The sequence below is a fragment of the Cyanistes caeruleus genome, chromosome 14 (assembly GCF_971803275.1).
Source record: "Cyanistes caeruleus chromosome 14, bCyaCae1.hap1.1, whole genome shotgun sequence".
Classification (NCBI taxonomy): Eukaryota; Metazoa; Chordata; class Aves; order Passeriformes; family Paridae; genus Cyanistes; species Cyanistes caeruleus.
The window spans coordinates 16,864,791-16,886,795 of record NC_141714.1 but is presented as its reverse complement, the minus strand read 5'-3'; the positions used below and the strand labels follow the sequence as shown (position 1 = coordinate 16,886,795).

General features: G+C 42.2%; 1 protein-coding gene across 1 annotated transcript in view; it reads left to right on the top strand.

The window, feature by feature from the left end:
• The window catches only part of LOC111928764 (uncharacterized), a 126,523-nt gene extending 115,243 nt beyond the window's left edge, over positions 1 to 11,280 (top strand). The window contains exon 8 of the mRNA XM_086850249.1: positions 9,984 to 11,280. The gene's annotated coding sequence lies outside the window, so the exon portion shown is untranslated. The remainder of the gene's footprint in view (positions 1 to 9,983) is intronic.
• The last annotated feature ends 10,725 nt before the right edge of the window (positions 11,281 to 22,005 follow it).

Below are 22,005 nucleotides of genomic sequence, written 5' to 3'. Positions count from 1 at the left end.
AAGCCTAAATGAAATGAGAAATAAAAACATCTGTATTCCTGATGCTGCCAGATCTCTAGGTAGGAGGCAAGGGATGAAGACAAATATCTAATGAGTGACTGAATTCCTCTGCTGAGGAGATTTAAATATGTTTTGGTTATTTTTATTTTTTTTTCCCCCAGACTTGCCTCCTATCCCAGTTTATAAACCATCCTCTAACTGTCCTCTCATCAGACCTGGCTTCCTTCCAGGTGAATATTTCCAAGCCCTCACCTAATACCAGACCTCTTTTATTTTAATCAATCTCCACCCCATCATCTAACTGCAGCTCACTTTATCCTTCAATTTCTGCTTCCCCTTTCCATTTGTTCTGTATTTAATCCTGGTTCCCTTCCCATTCAGGCCCACATTTTCCAGATCACCCCATCAAGGGTTTGCTGACCCTGCCTGTTATTCTGTTTTCACCCTTTGTAGCAGCTCAGGCTCTCTCCATTCAGAAACCCCTTCTGTTAGGAGCAGGGTCACTGATCCCACAGGAGATCCAGCCTTTTCCCCTAAAGCTGCATCCACCCTTGCCTGGGTCAGCTAAGAGCAGGATTACACCAGGGGTTGCTCAGAAATGTCAGCTTTTCAAGCATTTTCTGAGCGTGAACAAGGATGCGCAGGAAAAATAATAATAATGAAATATCCTATAATTTATTTTTCAAGCTCTTTAGGGCTACATGTCTGGAGCTTCATGTTCCATGTCCCCAGAGGCTCAGAGCAGGCTGTTTGCTGAGCACCTTCAGGTGTTTGGGCAGGACTGGGTAGTGTGGCTGGAGACCTGGGATGTGACCCTGCACCCCTCCTGCTCCTCACAACTGAGCCCAGCAGGTTCCTGACACAGAAGGTCTTTGCAGAGTTCTGTGTGATGCAGCTACACATCCTTGCAGGCTTTGAATTTTGATCTTATAAAGCTGTCAATATTATTCACTTCTTGTGTAGTGACAGGCAATCACCTCAAACCTGACAAATATTGAGTAATCTACTCAACCTTTTGCCATTCAGAGGGAAGCTGACAAATCTTTCTTCTTGCCTATCTTGTTTGTAGCAACTTTTTTGACCAAAGAACAGCACTTTTTCTTCAGACAGCAGAAATCTTCATCCCAAACTTCCTGACATTCAACGAGCAAGCTATCTGTGTGCAGGAGCCCACACAGTGTAAAGCAGCACAATTCCCATTTCTTCCTTCAAACAATTATTTTAAATTCATCTTACAGTGAGAGAACAGCCTTAAAATAGGCTGCATACTTGAACATTAGTCCCAGCATTCAGCAGAGCAGATTTCAGTGAATTGTCAGACATTTCTGTTACCTGGTGCCAAACCCAAACTGTTTTGATGTTCAGATAAAAACATCCTGAATCTGCCCAGCAGGATAAGGAAAACACATTTTGCGTGTTGCTCGCACTCTCATTCATTCCTTGCCAAAAAGACAGTGTGTTAAAAGCTTTTAAACTTCACTTTCCTAACTTAAGCATTGCATTATTTGTAAGGTTTCTATCCAGTTTCTGGGTACAGGGATGCTCTGGTGTTGGTGGCAGAGGATCCCTCTCATTTAAATGATGGGAGAATCCAAGGAAGAGAGATGTTAATGAGGAGGGAACGATCTCTCCAGACACGCTGCTCATAGCACATATTGATTTCTAGCATGTCATGGCAAGCAAAAGTTTAACAACCATAATTTTATGAAAATGACAATTGAACAGCACATCTGGTGAGAATTCATTTATGCTTTTTACATTTTTAACAACCTGGCTATTTTTACTCTTCTCATCCTCTCAAAGGGAGTACAATGTAATGAAGCATGGAGCTGGAACTAGGCCACACCTCAGCTGGAAAATGTCAAATTCTATTATGCCATCCTCAAAAGCATAAATCATAGCTGCACATTTTTAAAGGTATAAATGAGGGAGGGGAAAAATATGTATTTATAGTACAGAATGTTAGAGTATGGGATTTTATTTATGTAATGTAGAAATATATCAAATGTTTAAAGGTTAATATCTACAATACACAGTATCTTCTCTCTGCTGAGAAATCCCTTTGAACACTGACTTTCTTGAATTTAATTTTTTCTGGTTGTCAGCTAACAAACTAACCTGCTCATGCCAAAAACTGCTAGTTCCTTTGTCACTTAAAATCCTTATTTTATATAGAACAATAATTTTAATTGTCTTAAGTTTAAAGAAATACTTGACTTGTATAATACCCAGGAGTCCACATTTCATTTTTTTGAACATTAAATTGTACTTTTCATGCATTGTTTCTCGTATTTCATTGCTTAAATTATGCAGGGGGAGGAAGCTCTGTCTCTTTGGCAGCAGCAGTACCTTGGTTCATAACTATTCAAATAAATAAATAGCATTTAGTAAGCACTTAGGAGGAGGAAGGAAGGTTGTTAAACTCGCTTACTCTTCCTGTTTTCTTCAATATTCCTTCTATTCTGAGAGGTTTTAACTGTGGAAGTCTGACCCTATTTACAATAAATTTGTCTTTTTGGACATGTTCTACAGCTCTCAACTCTGTAACACAGTTTTTTTAAAGGCTTTTCAGGATATTATACAAATTATTAGATGACGTTTATGGGGACATCTGATATGCTACAGAATAATGTGATTATATATATTCATGAGATATTTTTGCCATTCAACCTGGAGTAGAGGAGGGCCTTGGAAGAGCATTTAAAATGCTTGTACAACATAAAGATACTAATAGGCTGATAGGGGTTATAGATTATGGTATATTTAATGTATAAAAGATAGGCTACATTCATTACTTTGTAATTAAAGTGGACTTAAACTCATCTCACTGCTACCACTAAAACTATTGTACAAATCACATTATTTATTATCTAGTAAACATGTTCTTAATTTGAGCTGCAACTTCTACGCCTCTACAGCTTTAAGATCCTGGTTAAAGCTTTTGAGAGACAAAGTGTCAGCTGAAAACCATTTTAAGAGCTGTTTGCAGAACAGAATTCTGTGTTCTGAGGCACATTTTGCCCCGTGCAGGTTTTCCTATCTTAAACACAGTGATTTTATCACAGCATCCTCAGGTGTGTGAACAGAAACCTCAGGGCTGTTATTTCTTCTAATGTCCTTTATCCAGAGAGATCTCGTGCAGCTGAACTTTGGGGGTCTGTTTAGCCTGGGGTCAGTGGATGAGGATCTTTCCCAATGAATATTTCTGTTATCCACCTGTGCCTGTGACACAGTAGAAATGCAAACAGGGACTAGCCTGGTGCAGTCTGCTCTGCTCTGCTGCTCCTCTGGGCATTTATTCCCTTGTTCCTGGCTCAGGACAGCAAATTTTCTGTGGTGTAGGAGATGTTAAACTGCCAGAGGAGCAGAGTTGCCATCTACTGCTTTGACCAACACTGCTGCCATGGTGGACAAACCTTTGAATCAGACATTTAAACCCAGATCAGAAAGTGGAGGGCAGGTTGAGGATACTCCTGAGCCCGTTTTGCTGAGGACTTGCATTCCAGAATCTCACATCTGCTGGTGCTTCCCAGCTGCTGAGCACATGTCCCTGTGTCACATTGCTGGAGGCCATCCAGGCAGTGACAGGGGTTTCTGTTGTCACATTGCTTCATTCAGCTGGAATCTTTAATCCTGGATCTGAAGGGGAAGGCAGTGCAGGCTGTTTGCTCAGAGCTGGCTCGGGTCACCCTTGGATGGGATGGGGCAGGAGGGAAAAGTGACTTTACTCAGTGGTACACACATCAACCTGTATAAATACATAAACCACCTGATCTTTTTATTTTCTTCCCTGAGTAGAAAATGTAGAGTTTTTTTACTAGTTTTAAGAGAAAGCTCTTGATCCTAACAATGCTGAGATGCCATTTAACTTCACCGTGAGTCATTTGTTACCAGCTCATATCTACACACTGCTCTTGTGCAGGAGATATTTCAGTGTTGAACATCTGAAATCTTATCTACCACTCTGTTCTGACTGATTTAATCTCCTTGGCTTTAAATTGTCTGTCTGAAGTCACTGCAGAATGGATCAAGAGGGGAACACTCAGCTCATTTAGAAGGAGGTTAAGAAGCTATTCTTGGGTTATTCTTAAGAGTTCTTAACCTATTCTTAAAATTTTAAAGAGCTTTTCTTACACTGAATTGTTGCAAGGAGCAAGTTGAAGATTTAAAGGTGAAGCCAGATAATTTAAGAATATTATGGTTTGTCTTGTACAGTCTCAGCAGGGATTTCTTTCCCTTCCTGACCACTCCATGCCCACAGCACATATCCAGTCTGGGAAGCAGGTGATGAATCAAGGTAGCTTTAAAATAATGATGAGGAATTGGAAGGAAGAAGAGAAATAAAAATAAAAGAAATAAAAATAGAAGTCAGGGCATGAGCAAGCTGGAAGGGGAGGCAGTTCCCTGGCAGCAGGCACCGAGCAAAGGGCAGTCAGTGAAGTGTTAATGCTCAGCCCTGGGTAGACACCTTCCTGCTAATCTCCAGCCTTCCTCTATAACACTTAGCTTAGAACTCAGCAGAAACCGGGTTTTTCAGTGTTGGAGTAGACATTTGGCAACTTGTGAAGTGTCAGATGAGTAGTGGTGAATTTGAGAACTGGGGTGAGCGTTTGTGTCATGGAAGGAAAAAATCTTCACAGCAGAAAGCACTCTCTAACCTGAGAGTGGAGGTACCTGAAATAAAGTAACTTTAGTCTGCTCCAATTACATTAAAAGCCAAATCCTGCACTGCTGCCACTTTACAACTATTGAAATCTGCTTTAAGGGACTGGCTGCACACTGGCTTTTTGACTTAGTATAAACTGAAGGTGGTCAAGGTTTAAACTATGGCCTAAAAATAATTTACCATGAGAGATTATGGCTAAAAAGCCCTATTTAAAGTGCCAGCAAGGCAGAGGGAGCAGTCTGTAGGATTCAGGAATGCAGGATTCCTGCTGGGGTGTCGTGTCCAACATCAAGGCTTTGGAAGTCAAGGCAGAGAGGGCTCTCCTGCCCTCATTCTTGGGGTGCACTCCCAAAGAAATGCACAAGTGCATTTATTTTAGCCTTCCTGATTCTTCCTAACCCCACTGGGACACAGTCCCTCCTCTATGGATTCTCATCTGCGTGATAAAACACTTCATAAATCTAAAACATAATTCACTGGACTATTGTTAGGGAATTTCAGATTTATCATCACTCTTACTAATTCCATTTAATCTATTAATTTACCTTTATTAATTTATCACAGCTTTCTGGGCTGGGAGGGATTTTTTCCCACTCATCTCTGAGGTGTTGGATGCTGACAGTGACGGAAACCTCACAGGAAGCATTGACAAGGTCTGAAAAATAATTCTGGAGCCCTTGTGTTGCTAAGGAAGTTTCATCAGTAGAACCAATGATTTGAGATTGTTTTCTCAGCAGTGCATGAGATAAATGAGAACTATTTCCAGTTTCAGTAATTTTGAAATCTGAAGGAATGATCTTATCAGTTTGCTGGCCACCCTGAACAGAATGCATCAAAAAAGATTAATAGGGAACAGGGATACCTGTTTTCTTTCAAAGCAAAGGAGCCCTGCAAAAATATTTAATGGAGCTGTTTTTACCTACTTCATTTTGCATTAAATATTAAATCTATATGTTTTGAATAACTAGCTTTTTTCATTCTTCACTTCTGGGACAAGAAAATTGAGAAATGAAAAGAAAAACAGGTGAAATGTATTAAATTAGGAAAGAAAACCCTCTATGAGCTGCTGGAATATTTAATGTGGTATCTTCCAAAATTTTCCCAGTGGGTGAAGAAATCTCTCAGGAACACTTTGTTTACCCAGTTTAACCTAAGATGCATCAGTATTGAAAAAAAGAAGGAAATTTTCTTTACCACCAGCTACAAAATTTGTCTGTTTTGAAATCCACCATCCTCAAGTGTATGACAAAAAATGTTAAGACTAATAAGGATAAATAACGTGAATGCAAAAGCCGATGTCTAAACACAAAGAAAGAGCAACTTTTTGTTCATCCAGTCTCTCCCCTGTGTACAGCAAAGCCTGGCTATTTTATTAAATATGAAATATTCCACTTCCATAGGAGCAGCACTGGGTCCAGGGAGCAAGAGAGGCAGGTGATCTGTTCCTGTAGCTGCAGCATTCCTGAAGCATCCGAGGGGAATACATGACACAGATCTGTGTAGCTCAATTTAATGTGCCTGGTTAAACGAGCACAAACGCTCCTGTGCCCTGCATTCACAGCACAGAGATATTTGTGTCACTCTGTCCTACTCAGTAGATATTTGGAAGGTAATTGGAGGGGATGAAGCCTTTTAAAAAGATCATTAGAATGTGTAGAATACTTTTGAAGCAAACAAAAAGAAAAAAAATCTGGGTTTTTTCAAGTTAGTTTAACTGAGCTACTTCCAAACAAAAGTGTATTCTTTTGGTAATGGCAGTTGTTGAGTGATAAAAATTGTATTTCAGTTAAGAATCTAATATTTTTATTTGAATGATAATCTCTAATTTTTTACTTCAAATCTCATGTGCACAATACTATGAGTAATAATCCTATTTTAGAAGTAATTAATCGGGTGTTGATTCAGCACTGAGCAATTTTCAAAGTGCATTGACTGAGTTACAAATAAAACTTCTCCAGGTTCCAAGTGGTTTGGTTTCACCATGTGGATCTGATTTGGGAGATTTCTGGTGATTTCTTTTGCCAATAAAAATAGATCAGGTCTAATTTTGGGCCCCAGGTTTCTAATTCTCAGACAGTGCCATGAATCATTGAATATATTTCCAACGTCTGAGCTTCCAGACCCTGCCCAGCTGCCGTCAGTCAGAACTTCTCTGCTCAGCTGGCCTTGTGCAAGAGCTCTCTGATGCTTTTAGGCAATTCCCTTTCCTGATGTTTTGATTTTCCTTTGCCTTTTCTCACCTCTCTGGAGCAGTTTCAGACTATCAGCCCATAAAGGCCTGAGTTATTTGGGGGAACAGCTCATTTGTAACTGAATTTAAATTTATTTTTGTTTTGTTTTACTCCTTGGGCAATATGATGTATGTTGGAAGTGTTGGTTTGCTTTTATATAGTTAATCTGATCAAAGTGCTCCAAATGTGCTCTGTGCAAAAAAATTCCTGTAAATCTCAAAGCTGGATTTAATCTGTGTTCTCCTTCAGCTTTTCTTCTGCTCCTGCAGGGAAGGTGTATTTTTCTCATGTGCATGAGCTACCCAATTCTGTTCTTCAACGTGTGTCTTTTATTTCACATAAATGGACTTGGCATACGAAATCCCACATAAAAACTGCTCCCCAGCAGCCTAAAAAAGAAGATTCTGACAATTAAGATGACAGCAGATGGCTGTTTCCTCTCTTGGACTGCAAAAGGAATGTCCAGCTCTTGGCCAGCGTGTCCCGTGGCTCCTGCCCACGCAGGGGCTGTGTGTGTGTGTGTCTGTGTGTGTGTCTGTGTGTGTGTCTGTGTGTGTGTGTGTCTGTGTGTGTGTCTGTATCTGTGTCTGTGTGTGTGTGTGTGTGTGTGTGTCTGTGTGTGTGTGTGTGTGTGTGTGTCTGTGTGTGTGTGTGTGTGTGTGTCTGTGTCTGTGTGTCTGTGTGTGTGTGTGTCTGTGTGTGTGTGTGTCTGTGTGTGTGTGTGTCTGTGTGTGTGTGTGTGTCTGTGTGTGTCTGTGTGTGTGTGTGTCTGTGTGTGTCTGTGTGTGTGTCTGTGTGTGTGTGTGTGTCTGTGTGTGTGTGTGTCTGTGTGTGTGTGTCTGTGTGTGTCTGTGTGTATGTCTGTGTGTCTGTGTGTGTCTGTGTGTGTGTGTCTGTGTGTGTGTGTCTGTGTGTCTGTGTGTGTGTCTGTGTGTGTGTGTGTGTGTGTGTCTGTGTGTCTGTGTGTGTGTGTGTGTGTGTGTGTGTGTGTGTGTGTGTGTGTCTGTGTGTGTGTGTGTCTGTGTGTGTGTGTGTGTGTGTGTCTGTGTGTCTGTGTGTGTGTGTGTGTGTGTGTCTGTGTGTGTGTGTGTGTGTGTGTGTGTGTGTGTCTGTGTGTCTGTGTGTGTGTGTGTGTGTGTGTGTGTGTGTGTGTGTCTGTGTGTGTGTGTCTGTGTGTCTGTGTCTGTGTGTGTCTGTGTGTGTGTGTGTCTGTGTGTGTGTGTGTGTGTGTGTGTGTGTCTGTGTGTGTGTGTGTGTGTCTGTGTATCTGTGTCTGTGTGTCTGTGTGTGTCTGTGTGTGTGTGTCTGTGTGTGTGTCTGTGTGTGTGTGTGTGTGTCTGTCTGTGTGTCTGTCTGTGTCTCTGTGTGTGTGTGTGTGTGTGTGTGTGTGTGTGTCTGTGTGTCCATCTGTGTGTGTGTGTGTGTGTCTGTGTGTGTGTCTGTGTGTGTGTGTGTGTGTCTGTCTGTGTGTCTGTCTGTGTCTCTGTGTGTGTGTGTGTGTGTGTGTGTGTGTGTGTCTGTGTGTCCATCTGTGTGTGTGTGTGTTTGTATTTTGGAATCAGTCACGCTCCTCAGCCCCTCACAGCACATCCTGTTATGAGGAAACAGCAATTCAATTGTGCCTTGGTGCAGCAACACAGGATTTTGGAAAGGTTTCAGTGATAGTCACCAATGGATTATCAGGCATTGCTTCCCTGAAGGCATCACAGCCCAGCCACGGGGTTTGGATGTTTTGATAAAAATGGGCAACTCTGCCCATTTGTTACACTCTCACAAGAATTTTCCTTTTCCTCTGCAATCACAGAATCCCTGAATGGGTTGGAGGGACCTTAAAGCCCATCCAGGGCCATGGCAGGGACACCTTCCCCTGTCCCAGGCTGCTCCCAGCCCCATCCAGCCTGGCCTTGGGCACTTCCAGGGATCCAGGGGCAGCCCCAGCTGCTCTGGGCACCTGTGCCAGGGCCTCACCAATAATAAGCTCAGCTTTAGGTGAGGTTTAAGTGCTCTGCTCTAAGGCAGTCTTTCTTTTCTGAGTGTTGATAGGATGCATCTTGGGGCACAGATACATTTCAAACCATCCTCTTTTATTTCTCTTCCCAATCCTCTCTCCAATCTTTTCATTAGCTCTTTTTTGGGGGGGTTGGGTGGGGGTGGAGTGTCACCAGGTTCCCTTTTTTGTCAGGTATTGTTATATAAAGAAAAATTAATGTAAGGTAAAAAGTAGATGCCTTTAAAAAGACACCAATAAATCATTCAAAGTCTGTCAGTTTTCTGCACAGGCTGCTAGGAGAATAGATTTAATGGATCTACATACAACAGAGATTTTCTATTTTGCTTAAGTTTTCATATCTGGCAGAGCTTTGCATCATTTGGAACCAGCCCCATATCGTGGGAAGACTCCACTGATTTCTCTCGAGGAGTGCTTTGGTTGTGGGGGAGTCCATGTATAACTTCTCTATAAGTGTTTCTGGATGTATATTTGGAGACACAAAGCCTAAGAATACAGCACAGAATGTGACAATGCAGATTATAGAAAGAAGCTGTTGATTACCATTTGTGTTTTCAGACTCCTCGTTTCAGGAGGGTGCCAAAAGCAAACTGCAGCAGTCAGATCCAAGTGTATGATTCCTTATGGCAGTATAAAATAGTGAGACAATTTCAGAAACTAGATTAAGAATCATGGTTTTTCTTGCAGCATAAAATTGCTGAAATTGTATAGAAATCCGCATTGTGGATCACAAGTCAATGTAAAAAATCCAAGCTATTTTTTTTTTCACTTTGTCTGTTTAAGTTACTGGGCAAGTTGTTGCATGAATAAATTTATTTTCTTCCTCTGCAACTGTATAATATTAAATGCTGTGTTGTTGGCATAAAATATAAGTTGATCAGACAGACAAAGATTATTATTCTGACAACTGTATACACAAGGGTATCGTTGTACATTGAATTTCAGTGTGTAATATGGTATAAATCTTCATGAGAGACTCAACTTTTATTGGCTGCACAGAAGGTGCTTTTCCTTATTAAATACAAGAGATGGTCCCAGGGGGATTTTTTTAAAATATCTTTATCCATTTTTTTCCCAGCCAGTCTCTGTGCCCTGGGGGGCTCATGGATTCAGCGGGGTGAGGAATTCTCCCTGGAATGCCTGGATGGAGACAAAGTCGTGCCTGGAATGTTTTGCCTCAGCAGAACCCACACAAGCCTCACCTTTCCCATTCCATAAGCTCTGGCTGGAACCTGTAGGACACAAAAATTCACCTTGATTCAGTGAAGTGTTACCAGTGAAACCCTGAAATCACTCTGGAGCTGCACTCCTGTCATCCCTGGCTGTCACCAACTGTGCCCATCCTCTCTTTCCACCTGCCCAGGATTTGGGGGGCACCCTCAGACCCTCCTTCACTTCTGCACAAACTGAAGGGCAAAGAGTCAGAGACCCTCTTGTGGAATTTAAACTGCACCCATCATTTTCCTGGCCAGCGCAGGGATATCAGCCATTATTGGCCATCAGTGATCAGGAGTGTCCATCCTGAGGGTTCCCCCACCCTCCTAAATCAGCAAGACTGAAGAGACTGTGGAATTTTATGGTTTCTCTCCTCCTCCAGGTTTATTATTCAGTTACTGGCATTGCTCAGCTGGGAGGGCTCTGGGCACAGGGCTGTGACTGTGTTTGGAGCCCATGAAATGCCAGTTCTCCACAGATTCATAGATTGCATTAACCAAATGGCAATAAGCCATTTTAATCTTTATTGGACATCCTTTTCCCATCTGTAAATGAGAATCAGGTGGATCTTTCCTGTGAGGGTCTCTGTGTCCCCACACCCACCCTATTTAGGGATTTACACATGGCCCTGCCCCACAGAACACAGGGTGAGGTTTGGGGGATGAAGGCAGGGCTCAGATCTGGGCTGTGCACCCTTTAAATCAGACAAAATCAGGGCTCAAACTTCCAAAACTTCTCTTCTTTGCTATGAAAAGTTGTTAATTGTGACATTTCAGACCCTTCTAGGGTCCATATAAAAACTTGGCACCACTAATTTTTATTTTTTTTTTTTTTCACAATTCATAGCATCAACATCTTCCCACCTGTCTAAAATTCTCTCTTTTCATCCTGGTACTTTCTGTTATGACTTTATAGTTTGATGTATTTCAAATCTTGGACTATACCAACACATTTTATACCAGTACCAGCCATAAAGTTTATATGCATCACCTTTATAGCATAAGGAGTATGAAATATTTCCTCTCTGCCACTGATTTGTGTATTATTATGTTGAGAGAGAGTAACAGCTGTAAGGACAAAATAACGCTTATTTCACCACCCACAGGAACATGAAATTGCATATATTGTTTTTAAAATTAGCTATTAGTAAAGTTTGATTGCATATAGCTAAATAATAAAAGTAATTTTTAAAAGCATTTTTAGGTGCTCTTCAAATGAGGTCACAGTGCTGATGAAGTTCTCAGTATTTCTCTGATTTTATGAGATTCCAGGGGCAGTGATGAGATGTGTGGCACACAGGTAGAAGTGGCCAATTTAAAAATGCCCTAAATACAACTTGAAGGGCTAATCACATTTACAGTCCACAAAATGTGCATGAATGCATATTGATGTGAGAAACACACATCCAGTGAGGAAATAATAAACTATTCAAGTGAATGTGCTTTATTCACTGCTAATTTTAATTAAGACTCGGTCTTAATTCTCATGTACACAACAGGAAAGATATCTTCCACAGCCTCATTTTGCACTCTTTTCTTCACTTGGAAGTGGGTGAATATTTTTAAAAAGCAGAGTTGTTTAGGAGTGGCCTCTGGGTGTCCATCCTCTGCCTGGATGCTCTCAAACCCCACAGGGAGGGTTTGGGGCACACATTTCCTGCTCCCCATGGGAAGGACAGCACAAGCCACAAGGAACAAGGGGAACAATTCTTCCTCAAACACTGATCCAACTGGAACACTTCAAAATTTTGTTCCAGGAGGAGAAACAATCACTGGGGCTGCTCTCCTTGAGGGCATCTGGAACTCAAAGCAAAGCTCTTGAGTTATTAGCTGGGTAGTTTAGCATTTATCTTCTGAAGTCACTGCCAAAGGCATACAGGCAGAATAAAGAATAACACCACTGATAAATATGCATCATTTCCCCCTGCCTTCCACAGGAATTGGATAAAATGGAAAGGCATAATTGGACTCTCAGTAAATATAATAGATCAGAATTTATTTCAGGGTGGGCTTATCTTTGTTTCCCCTCCCCCCCCCCAGACTGAATCTTTGTAACATCAAATTTCAGCTGCTGTGAGCGACTTTTGGGTCTGATTTACAAATCCTTCAGGTGGAAACATCACATGGAAACAAAATAAATGCTTCCTTGGCCGTGGTTTTTTGGTTATGAGAACTCACCTGATAGGGGGCGGGAAGAGAAGAGCTGTGCTTGCTGAAGGAATGAGTTTGTCACCTTGAGAACTTGGGATCTCCACTGGCCACCTGGAGGGATGGGGAGTCCCCAGAGGTCTCCTGGCTCTGCCATCCCTCTCCTGTGCCCTGTCCCACCACTGCAGTTGTGGATTTTGGTTTATTCTTATGGCTGCTCTACAGCCTGAGGGTGGGACTGAGAAAGGAGAGGATGCAGAGTCACTGCAATCCCATCTCCAAGCTCCGTTCCAAAGGGCAAAGGAATTCACCATAAAATGGTAGTCCTGGTTTATAACTTGGTGATCCCATTTTTCTCTCAGGGGCAGAAGATCTGAGAGGCAAATTGGACCTGCATTATTGTTTTTGTCTCTGGGGGACACTCAGCTCTGGCAGAGCATGGTGAGAGCTGCCAGGTCTGGGCTGAGAAGCTTTTCTGCCTGTCTCCCACACACACCTCATCATGGTGAGGTGCCTTTATTTTACCCTTTTGATTATAAAGAACATGAAAACCAGAACTGAGAATACCTTCAAATCTTTCCAGCTCACAGTGCAAGATGTGATAAACTACAGACAAACAAGAGCAATTACTAAACATTTTTGCTAGTTAGGAGATGGTTTGCCAAATGTATTTTTTTCCCCCAATTTATTTTCCAAAAGCAAGGAAGAAATGGCCATAAGAACTACTGGCTGCTGCTCAGGAAGACTTAATGGAATGACCTGTGGTGGTTGCACCGAAATAAAACATAAAAACAGAGATAGCAGCAGGCAAGAATGGCCAGGCTGTGTTGAGCAAAAAGGTATCAAGCCCAGGACCTTCACAAGAATATTCCAAGGCACATTCAAGTGCCATCAAGGCCAGGTAACTCTGTGCCTACAACTTCATAAGGATGCCTGTGAGGATGTCACAAGCCAAAGGTTCTATCTGTGTGTTTAATCACCCTAGACAGCTTAATCTTGATTAATTTAGCTATTCCTTATGTAGGTTATGCTGTACAGCCTCAAAAGCTCAGAATTAAAAACACATTTTTCCAATGTTAAGTGATACTTGATTTGCAGTCCTTAATTTGTCCTTGTAGATTAACATGTTTCATTATTGTAGAGTTACAAATCTTTAATGAGAATTTCAGCTGTCTGTTTGTTTTATTCTCTGGCAGTAAAACCTCCAAAAACCTCCTTCCCATGCTTTTGCCTTCAGTTCCATTTCACACATGGTCCCTGACGTGTTTGCAGGAGCCTTTGAGCGGGAGGTGGGAACAAATGACTTCCTGAGACCTCATCACCCTGAATTATTCCATCGGTCAATACAACCTAGAGTCAACAATTCCCTTCAGTACCAGGCACAATTACAAACACCTAAACCTGTTTTTAACAGGGATGAAGAAGCAGAACCTACCACGGGTTTTCTGCACAGAAAAAAGGCGTGAATTTTCATCTGAGCATCCCTCTCCCTGGAAGCAGCTCTCTAGCACAGCAAGCAGGACACTGAGCATTTCTGTGCTCCATTTAATCCCACAGCCAGTTGGCCAGCAACTGCAGGCTGGTGGCCAGGCAGTGTTTGTGGTTTGGTGCCACTGGGAGAACTTGGAATGAGTGTCTGGTGTCCCTTCCCCACTCCTCCTCCCCACAAAAGGACATCAGGCTGGTTGTTTTTCTTTCCTACCTGGTGGAACGTGCTGACGTTATTTGGGAAATGAGTGAGAGTTACAGGTTTTATGTAAGAGGCTGAACATCTGCAGACAAAATAAAAAAAAATTATTTGCCTCCCTCTGGCCTCGTCCATTCTGAATAGACAGCATGGCTGGGGTTGTAATATTTCCAAATGTGTGGCAAAAAATGCCCTGAATCCCAGGACAGGTGGGAAGGAGACAGATCATGTCACACCTGACTGAGCAAACAAAGCACCACTGGCTGGGGGGCAGAGCTGGCAGCTGAGGCCTGAAGAAGGTGAGGAAGAAGAAGGAAGAATGTTCTGGGAGCTGTGTCAGGGGTGGAGCTGTGAGGATGCTGCAGTGACCAGTCTGGGGCGAGTCCAAACCAGCAGCAGCTGGGCAGGAACACCCTGATGCTCCTGGAGCCACTCTGTGGACAAGAGCAGGGGATGGTGGCTCTGTCCAGCCTGAGGATGAAGGCTGATCTGGGCACAGAGGGTGCAGAGCACACTTGGGGTTTGTGCCCTGGCACAGGAATTCTCCCAGAGCAGGGCCAGGAGCTCTGGGGAACTGCACGGAAAATGGCAGGGCAGGCTCTGCAGGGCAAATGTCTGGCTTTGGGGAGAAAAACTGACCCTTCCCTTCCCTCAGAATGAAGAAAAGCAGACTTAAAAGCAAAATATCTACTATGGTGCTTCCAGTTATCCAGCAGTGGTTTACCACTGGATTAGAATTTATGAGAAATAAGTAGCAAATGGTGCAAACTTCAGGTTCACTGCCCTGTTCAGGAGTGAAAATAGTATTTTATAAAAATCTCCTCAGATTTCCAAAATTGGCATCACCATAGAAAAAGTACCAATGCATTTGTATATCCAGGAAAATGACTCCTGAAGGAAGTCTTCCCCAAATTACTTCTGGCTCTGCATAACTCAGGGAGATAGATGCATATGCCCATGAATTGTTTAACTGGAGAAAAGTCTTTTATTCCTGTATAGCAGATGCACAAAGGGAATGGGAATGTTTTATAACTTAGGCTTTTAAATAATAAATAAATGCTGACATTCTCAGCTGAGACATCTTGATTTTTGTGTACTGTGTAATTCTGAAGTGTACAAATATTTTTTTAGAAAGAGTTATTTTTCCCTTTTTAAAAAGAATATGAAACCTCAAGAATATGATAAAACATCACAGTTGGTTTCTAAATGCTTTGCATCTTAATATGGTTGAAGTTAAGGCAGTAAGTAATTTCTGAGTTTTTCCCTTGAGCCGCGTAGTTCTTTTCATATGTAATTATTCTCTGAGTGCATTAGATAATGCTATGGTTCCCACAGCTGTATACACATCTATAAATCATTAATGAGGCAGTTAACTGAAACAAAACTATAAAAGATTTGCATTACCCGGCAGAACCCAGCCTTAATTGACTTCCAGTTATTTACAATTAATTTTTCCATTTGGAATAATGATTGCAAGCAACTTAGGGTTTTTTTATTACTGAGGAATTAGATGCTGACTATTCATCAAAAGTTTTTACAGACAGACTGTGTCAGTGGACAGTAATGAGCTGTAGGTAATCTGATTTTTACACACACATGCACTCCCCCAAACCGGCAGAGGAGATGGGGTGGGAGGGACCATGGACACACACAGACAGGAGCCAGCACAAACTTTTTTTGTTCTTTTTATCACATACCTAGATTTAACAACAATTAATTTCTTTTCTTTATAGCATCCAGCTGAAAGGCAATAGGATGAGCAGAGCTGGCTGCAGTTCTACACAGAATAAACTGCAAGAATGAAGAGTGAGTAAATATTTATTTCTGTCTTACAAGACTGTAAGATAGACACTGGGGAATAAACAACGCAGAGGCTGTCGAGTAAATATTATTCCATCATGCTATTTAAAAATCACTTTTATAGAGGCACAGAGCACGGAGTAAATCCTGATGAAGTTGTCATTGTTTGAGTAAGGCCCAGGACTGGGACAGACACACGGAAGAGATCAGCTCCCTGTGCCTTGTGAGCATAACTCTGGCTGACATTAATGGCCTGGGAATGTGCTCAGCAGGAAGGGATGTCACGTTCAAATTCGTAATAAAACTTAAGTCAAAAATCACCAGGCCCATTTGCAGCAGCTGATGTTATCTCCCTTACCCTGCAGCCTTCCCTTTCCAGAATCCTGAGTACACAGCAGGGGAGATTCCTGGCTGGGAACACAGTGGGAAAATGAGCCAGGTCTCAGGTACTGGGGTGCACTACACAGCATCCTTGGAAACCAATCCTTCCCTGAGACTGAGCAAATCATCCTTTAGTGATCCCCTTGCTCCCCTTACTGGGTACAAAACACGTACAAATTCACATTTGGGTTGTTGTCTGTTCTCCCCCTCAGCTCCAGCTGAGGAATTTGAATGTCCTGCTTTAGTCTCTTGTTTAGAATAAATAATTTTGTCGTCCTGTGGCTCACATTTGAGCCCCTCCACTCGTGCCAGCTGGCTGGGCTGCTCTGGGCCAGGCAGTGCAGGTGAAAGCAGCCCTGTGAGCACAGGCAGGGCACGAGGAGCTTTGATTTCTGTCTGTGGGGTGTAGACCAAGAGACAACACCGGTGAGTGTGGGGGAGTTTAATTCTGAGTGATGGCAAAGCAAGAGGCTGCTCTCTGCCTTATCAAGAGGCCACTGGGATTGATCTAGGAAATGACAATCCAACGCTGGTAACCTTGAAAATCCTGCAATCTCCTGCTGGAGTCATTTTTCCCAGGTTCTGTTCCGCTGGGCTGTGCTGCAGAGTGTAATGTAAAGCAAGGTGACAGCCTGGCCATGGGTCACTCAGCCTGTCAGTAATTCCAGGCTTGGCAAATTGGTCCTGCCTCCTCACCAGCCCATGAACTTCACAGACACTTAACTTACTCATGCTACACTGGCTGCTGCATCACTTCAGCTGCAAAAGACATTCCATGTGGGAAGTCTGAGAGGCTTTTCCTTTGGAAATGGGGCTGGTACCAGATGAGCAAACAATATTATTATTTTCATTAAGATATCACATCCTGCCAACACACAAGATTGGAAATTGTATTTCAAATAGCTGTGTCTTGACAAACTGTACAATTTACAATTACAATTTAGACAGTGTTCTTGCTGTGTCCATGATCCTTCTCAGTGGGCTTGTTGTCCTGGAGTGGGAAAAGCTCTATCTGTAAACTCAGAACTGCAGTAACTCTTTATGCACAGAGGTGACACTGCTGACATTGATTTTATTTTATTTCCAGTGTGTCCAAAGTATCAAACTGATCAACCTCCTATTTCTTACAGGAGACAGTCTGATACTGCCTGTCTTTAAGCAGCAAAAAGGAAATACCCAGGAGTTTCTTGAGGGTTTGCTTTGAAGAAGCCAAAACCAATTTAAATGAAAACAAAACTTTCATTTGGTGAAAATTGCTGTTAACTTCAAGAAACCTGATAACTATGAAAACCATTCAATTTACTTACCAGGTTTTCCAAATCAGGAGTCTTAGTCCTGCAGGGTTTCTCATCCCAGTGGCAGAGTTCTCACTCCCCTGTGTCTCCTCCCAGCTGGGTTTGGTTTGGTGTGAGAGCCAGCACCTGTGAATCCAGGCTGTGGATTAAACACAATTGCTTTTTTCTTTTCCCTTTATGAATTTTTCTTTTTCCCCCCCAAGTTAGCATGAGGAGAACATAACATACTAGAAGAAATAAAGAATTACAGTCAGGATGTGAGGAATGATATTTTTTAGCTTTGGAATGGAATCTCAATATTCAACTATAAGGAAAAAGCCATGAAAAGAATCAGAGCTTTTTCCACTGCTTGGCACATGGTAGAGTAATTTCAACATTGTAATATAAGTGTCAAACGTTACAAAATCAGCTGTCAAACACTATCAAACACTTACTTTGCACAGGTGTAAATGATCACATAAAATGCAAAGCACTGATCTGACACCAAAAATCTCTGTGTACCATTTCTGTCTTCAGCAGTTTTACAGAACTATCTAGAAAAAGTCCAATAGGGAGCTTATTCCTTCTTATTTAAGCATTTTTGATCTGGTTTCTTACTTTTAGGGATGTGGTTTCCCCCTCTGCTCCAGCTGACACCAAGGAAGAGAATGCAACAATTTGCATGTTTTACATGCCACAATTTTGCATGTTTTGTAGATGAGCTTTGGGCTGATGTACAAAGAACAATATTACATTTCATAATAATGTTCCAAATGTTAAAGAATTTTTCCTGCCAAAACCTCTCTTCTGTAAGTGCCCCAGCATCATCAACTGATGGCAGCACAGCTCTGGGAATAAACACTTTCAGCTAATGGCAGGAATTGTCAGAGGAAACACAAAACAGGTATTTCTCCTTGACACAGAATGAAACATATGATTAGAGTTAAATGCCAAATCCTAGCGGCACTGGAGCGAGTTAAGGTTTCTTTTTCATTCCTGTTAATCCTTTCCTCTCTTTTTAGCTAATTCATCTTGTTTCATTTAATGCCAGTGGTTTTTCCTGTTTGGTCACTTTGGTGGACAATTCATTTAGGCACGTGGCTTTGGGTAACAAGATTAGAGCTTCAGGCAAAGCCCAGATCCTAAAGGAGCGCCCTGCCATGTCCAGCTCTCCAAAGGCAGGGCAGGGTGACCACAAAAGGTGCCCTGGGCCATCCACGTGCTGCTGGGACATTCAAATGCTTCCTGCACAGCCCTTAAATACAGCAAAATCTGCCTTAATAACCTTAACGTGAGAGCTGTTGGACTGCAGTGTTTATTGTGAGGGAGCTGTGCTACAAACCTCACCATAATGAAACCATCTCAGGTAACAACTCCAAAGGACTGAGTTTGTCTCCACTGCTTTACTTTGGATTTTCTTGTGAAAAGTAAATCTGGCCCACTGGGGGCCGAGTGAAGCACAGAGTGATTAATTAGAGCTGGACCGATTTTGTATAGTTCAATATTAACACATCACTTCTCTGGCTGCTTCATCTCTGTCTTCCCTCTGACCAGCCAGAATTTATTCCAGAAAAAATTTATTCCAGAATGCTTGCTCCTGTACCAGGAACAGGTATATATATATGTGTATATATATGTGTGTGTGTGTGTATGTATACATAGCAAACCCCTCCCCTTTTCCCACAACTAACCATTCTTGGAGACAAAAAAATGGTGAAAGGCATCTACTGCTCAGTGAAAGCACATTTCAGTGTCCTTTCTGAAAGAGCTGTGAAAACATTTTCAAACATGCAAGGCTAAATGTATGTTAAAGTAGTTAAACTATCATAAAACTTCCAGTTGTTAAAGTATCACTTATCATAAGAACATTTTAATGTATGGTGCTGTATTTGCTTCCACAGTTTTGGATTATGTCAACAGAACCATATAATGAAGATGTAGTAAGATCTTATGGCATTTGTAACTGAAACTCAGAAAAATGGGAGTTTTTATTTTAAAGAATTAACTCCATAAAGAATATTTTCCCCTGCCTTAAATGCTCACACCCAAATGTTCATGCAAAGGATGCTCTGTTCCAACAGAAGGTCCAAAGAGGTTCAGGTCTAAAGGCACCCACAAAAGCTGCAGCATTTTTGCTCTGCTGACACCAAACTGGCTCATTTCAATTGATTTCTTTGATGTACAAATATAAAGCAGTAGCAAATCATTATCCATCCATAATACATCGTTATAAAAATACTTTTTTTTACTGCCCTTCCATCTCAGCTTCAAATCATCAAAGACGCCCTTATTTGCAGACAGAACTAAAGTCAGATTGTTTATTAATAGTGATTTTACAAGTGCTTGAACATTTGCAGCGTGTATTAGAAATGATGATAGCACATGACCTGGCTATAAAAACATCTCTGTGAACTCCTTCCCCCCTCTGTGCTCACCCAGCAGGGCCAGGGGATGCTGCAGGAGCAGCAGGGGGAAGGTGGGAAGTGCCTCCATCGGCGCTGTTGCCAAACGTTCCAGATCCAAGCCCAGGCTGGGAATTTTGCCATGTGTATTTAGGGCTCAGTGCATGCACAGGCACACCAGGGCTTGTGGAGATCAGCTGAGGCCATCGAGGAAATTTGTAACAATTCAGGTTAGCCTGTATTTTGTCACGTTACCAAAACCAGTCTGTAAATAAATGTATTTACAGGCCACTTCCTTGGAGGCAGCAATTACTCCAAGCAGGAATATTCAAGATTTAAAGCACAGCCTTGCATTTCCACAGGAGTGCTCTCACTGAGAGCTGCTCTAGATCCAGGCTGCAAATGGAGACTGGGCCCTGCTGACCCCTGGGGTTTGTTATTTTGTTGTGTGAGCATTGCTCAGGTCTCAGGGCACGGCTCCAATGCAGCACCCACGCTCTGCCAGGGGCACGGTGGCTCCATGGCCACCCCATGGGTGCCTCCATGGCCACAGCACCCTCACACCTGGGCAGCTCTCAGGGAGCCAGAGCTGGCAGAGGGGCTGTGGGTGCTGCACCCCAAACACACCCAGCTGAGCTGCCCACAGTCCCCTCTGCCCCACACCCAGAAAAAACACCCTCCAACCCCAACCCCAGGAGGTGCTGTCCCTCCCTGGGGCTGCTGCAGTGAGGAGGAGTGTGGTGGGGAAGGCTGAGGTGGCTCCTCCACCCCAGGGTGGCTTGAACACCTTTCTCCCCCATGGGGTGTGCTCCTCAGGCTGAGCTGACACCAAACCCCTCAGCCTCTTGATTTGTCAATACTTACCAGGAGCCACCCAGTAAGGGCTGAAAACAGTCAATTCTCTGAAGTTTATCAGTGTCCTAAACACCATTTGTCAGAATTTCCACGCTGAAAACCAATCTGGGATGGGCAAATCAGGAATCAACCTGTGCCCATCAACCCAGGCTCAGTGATGCCTTAAGGAATGTATACATCAACCACAGAGGGGAAAAATGCCCAAAAAGCCTTTATGGAGATGAAAGAAAAGTGCAAAAATGTTGGTATTTTAAAGACTGGGCTATTTAGTTACATTAAGTCTTTCTAAGCTACACAATACTGGATAACTGAGCAAAGATCTCTCTTCAAAATCTGCACTTGACAGGAGCACTGCCAGTGCTGGGTCAGCCAGAGGTGCTGCAGCACCCCAAGGGCTGTCTCAAATCCTTTTTAAAAATAAGGTTTAGAAATAAATCCAGCCCTCAATTCAGAAAACCCCACTGGAATTGAAATTAAAATTAATATAATACCTAAAGGTACAATTTGAGTTCTGGTGTTGCAGTGTTTTATTCACACATGAGCATTTATTAAGAATCAGGAGAACTCACAATTCCTAATGCTCCTGTTTCTTTGTCTCATTCAACTTTTCATGGTTTGATCAATGGCAGGATGATTAATGCAGTTATTAAACCAGCTGTTATAAAAATAATATGGAACAAACCAAATCTGTACATTGGAAGAATGTTCTGGTAAGTCACTTGATCACCTGTAGAACAGGGGGCAACACATTTTCTTGAACTGACACTGGTTAAGTGGAAAGATTTCTTTTAGGAACAACAAAAAAATCAGATTATTCTATTCTGCAGAGTCTGCTTACAAAAGTCTGCTAATGAGAAAGAAAAAAAAAAAATAACAGTGCTAAAAATGAAAGAAATTGTGAACACTCTACATTTAGATGTAGCCAGAAGTAAACACAATCACAGGGAATAAATTCCCTGTAGATCTATTTAAAGGTCTGTTTTGTTTTTAAGTGACAGTGATTTATATTCAGGGCACGTGTGTGTAAACACGTGCACATAAACAGGAGTTTGCAAGGAAATAAGCACGGTGCCTTTGACCCAGGAATTAAAATAAAGAGGGAACAGGTGATTCCTTAATTCCACCTGACTCAAACCAGCCTTCAGTCCCATGTTTTGAGAAGGGAAGCTTTCAGTTGCAAAGTTCAGAAGCTGGAGCATACAATAATTAGGAAAATGTTTAATACCAACCCACCCTCTTTATTAAATCATTTCTTCAAGTATTTTTAATAGTGCAAAATACTGGTTTGCATTAGTACAGTTACTATGGGAATTCACAGTCCAAAAAAAATCTTAAAAGA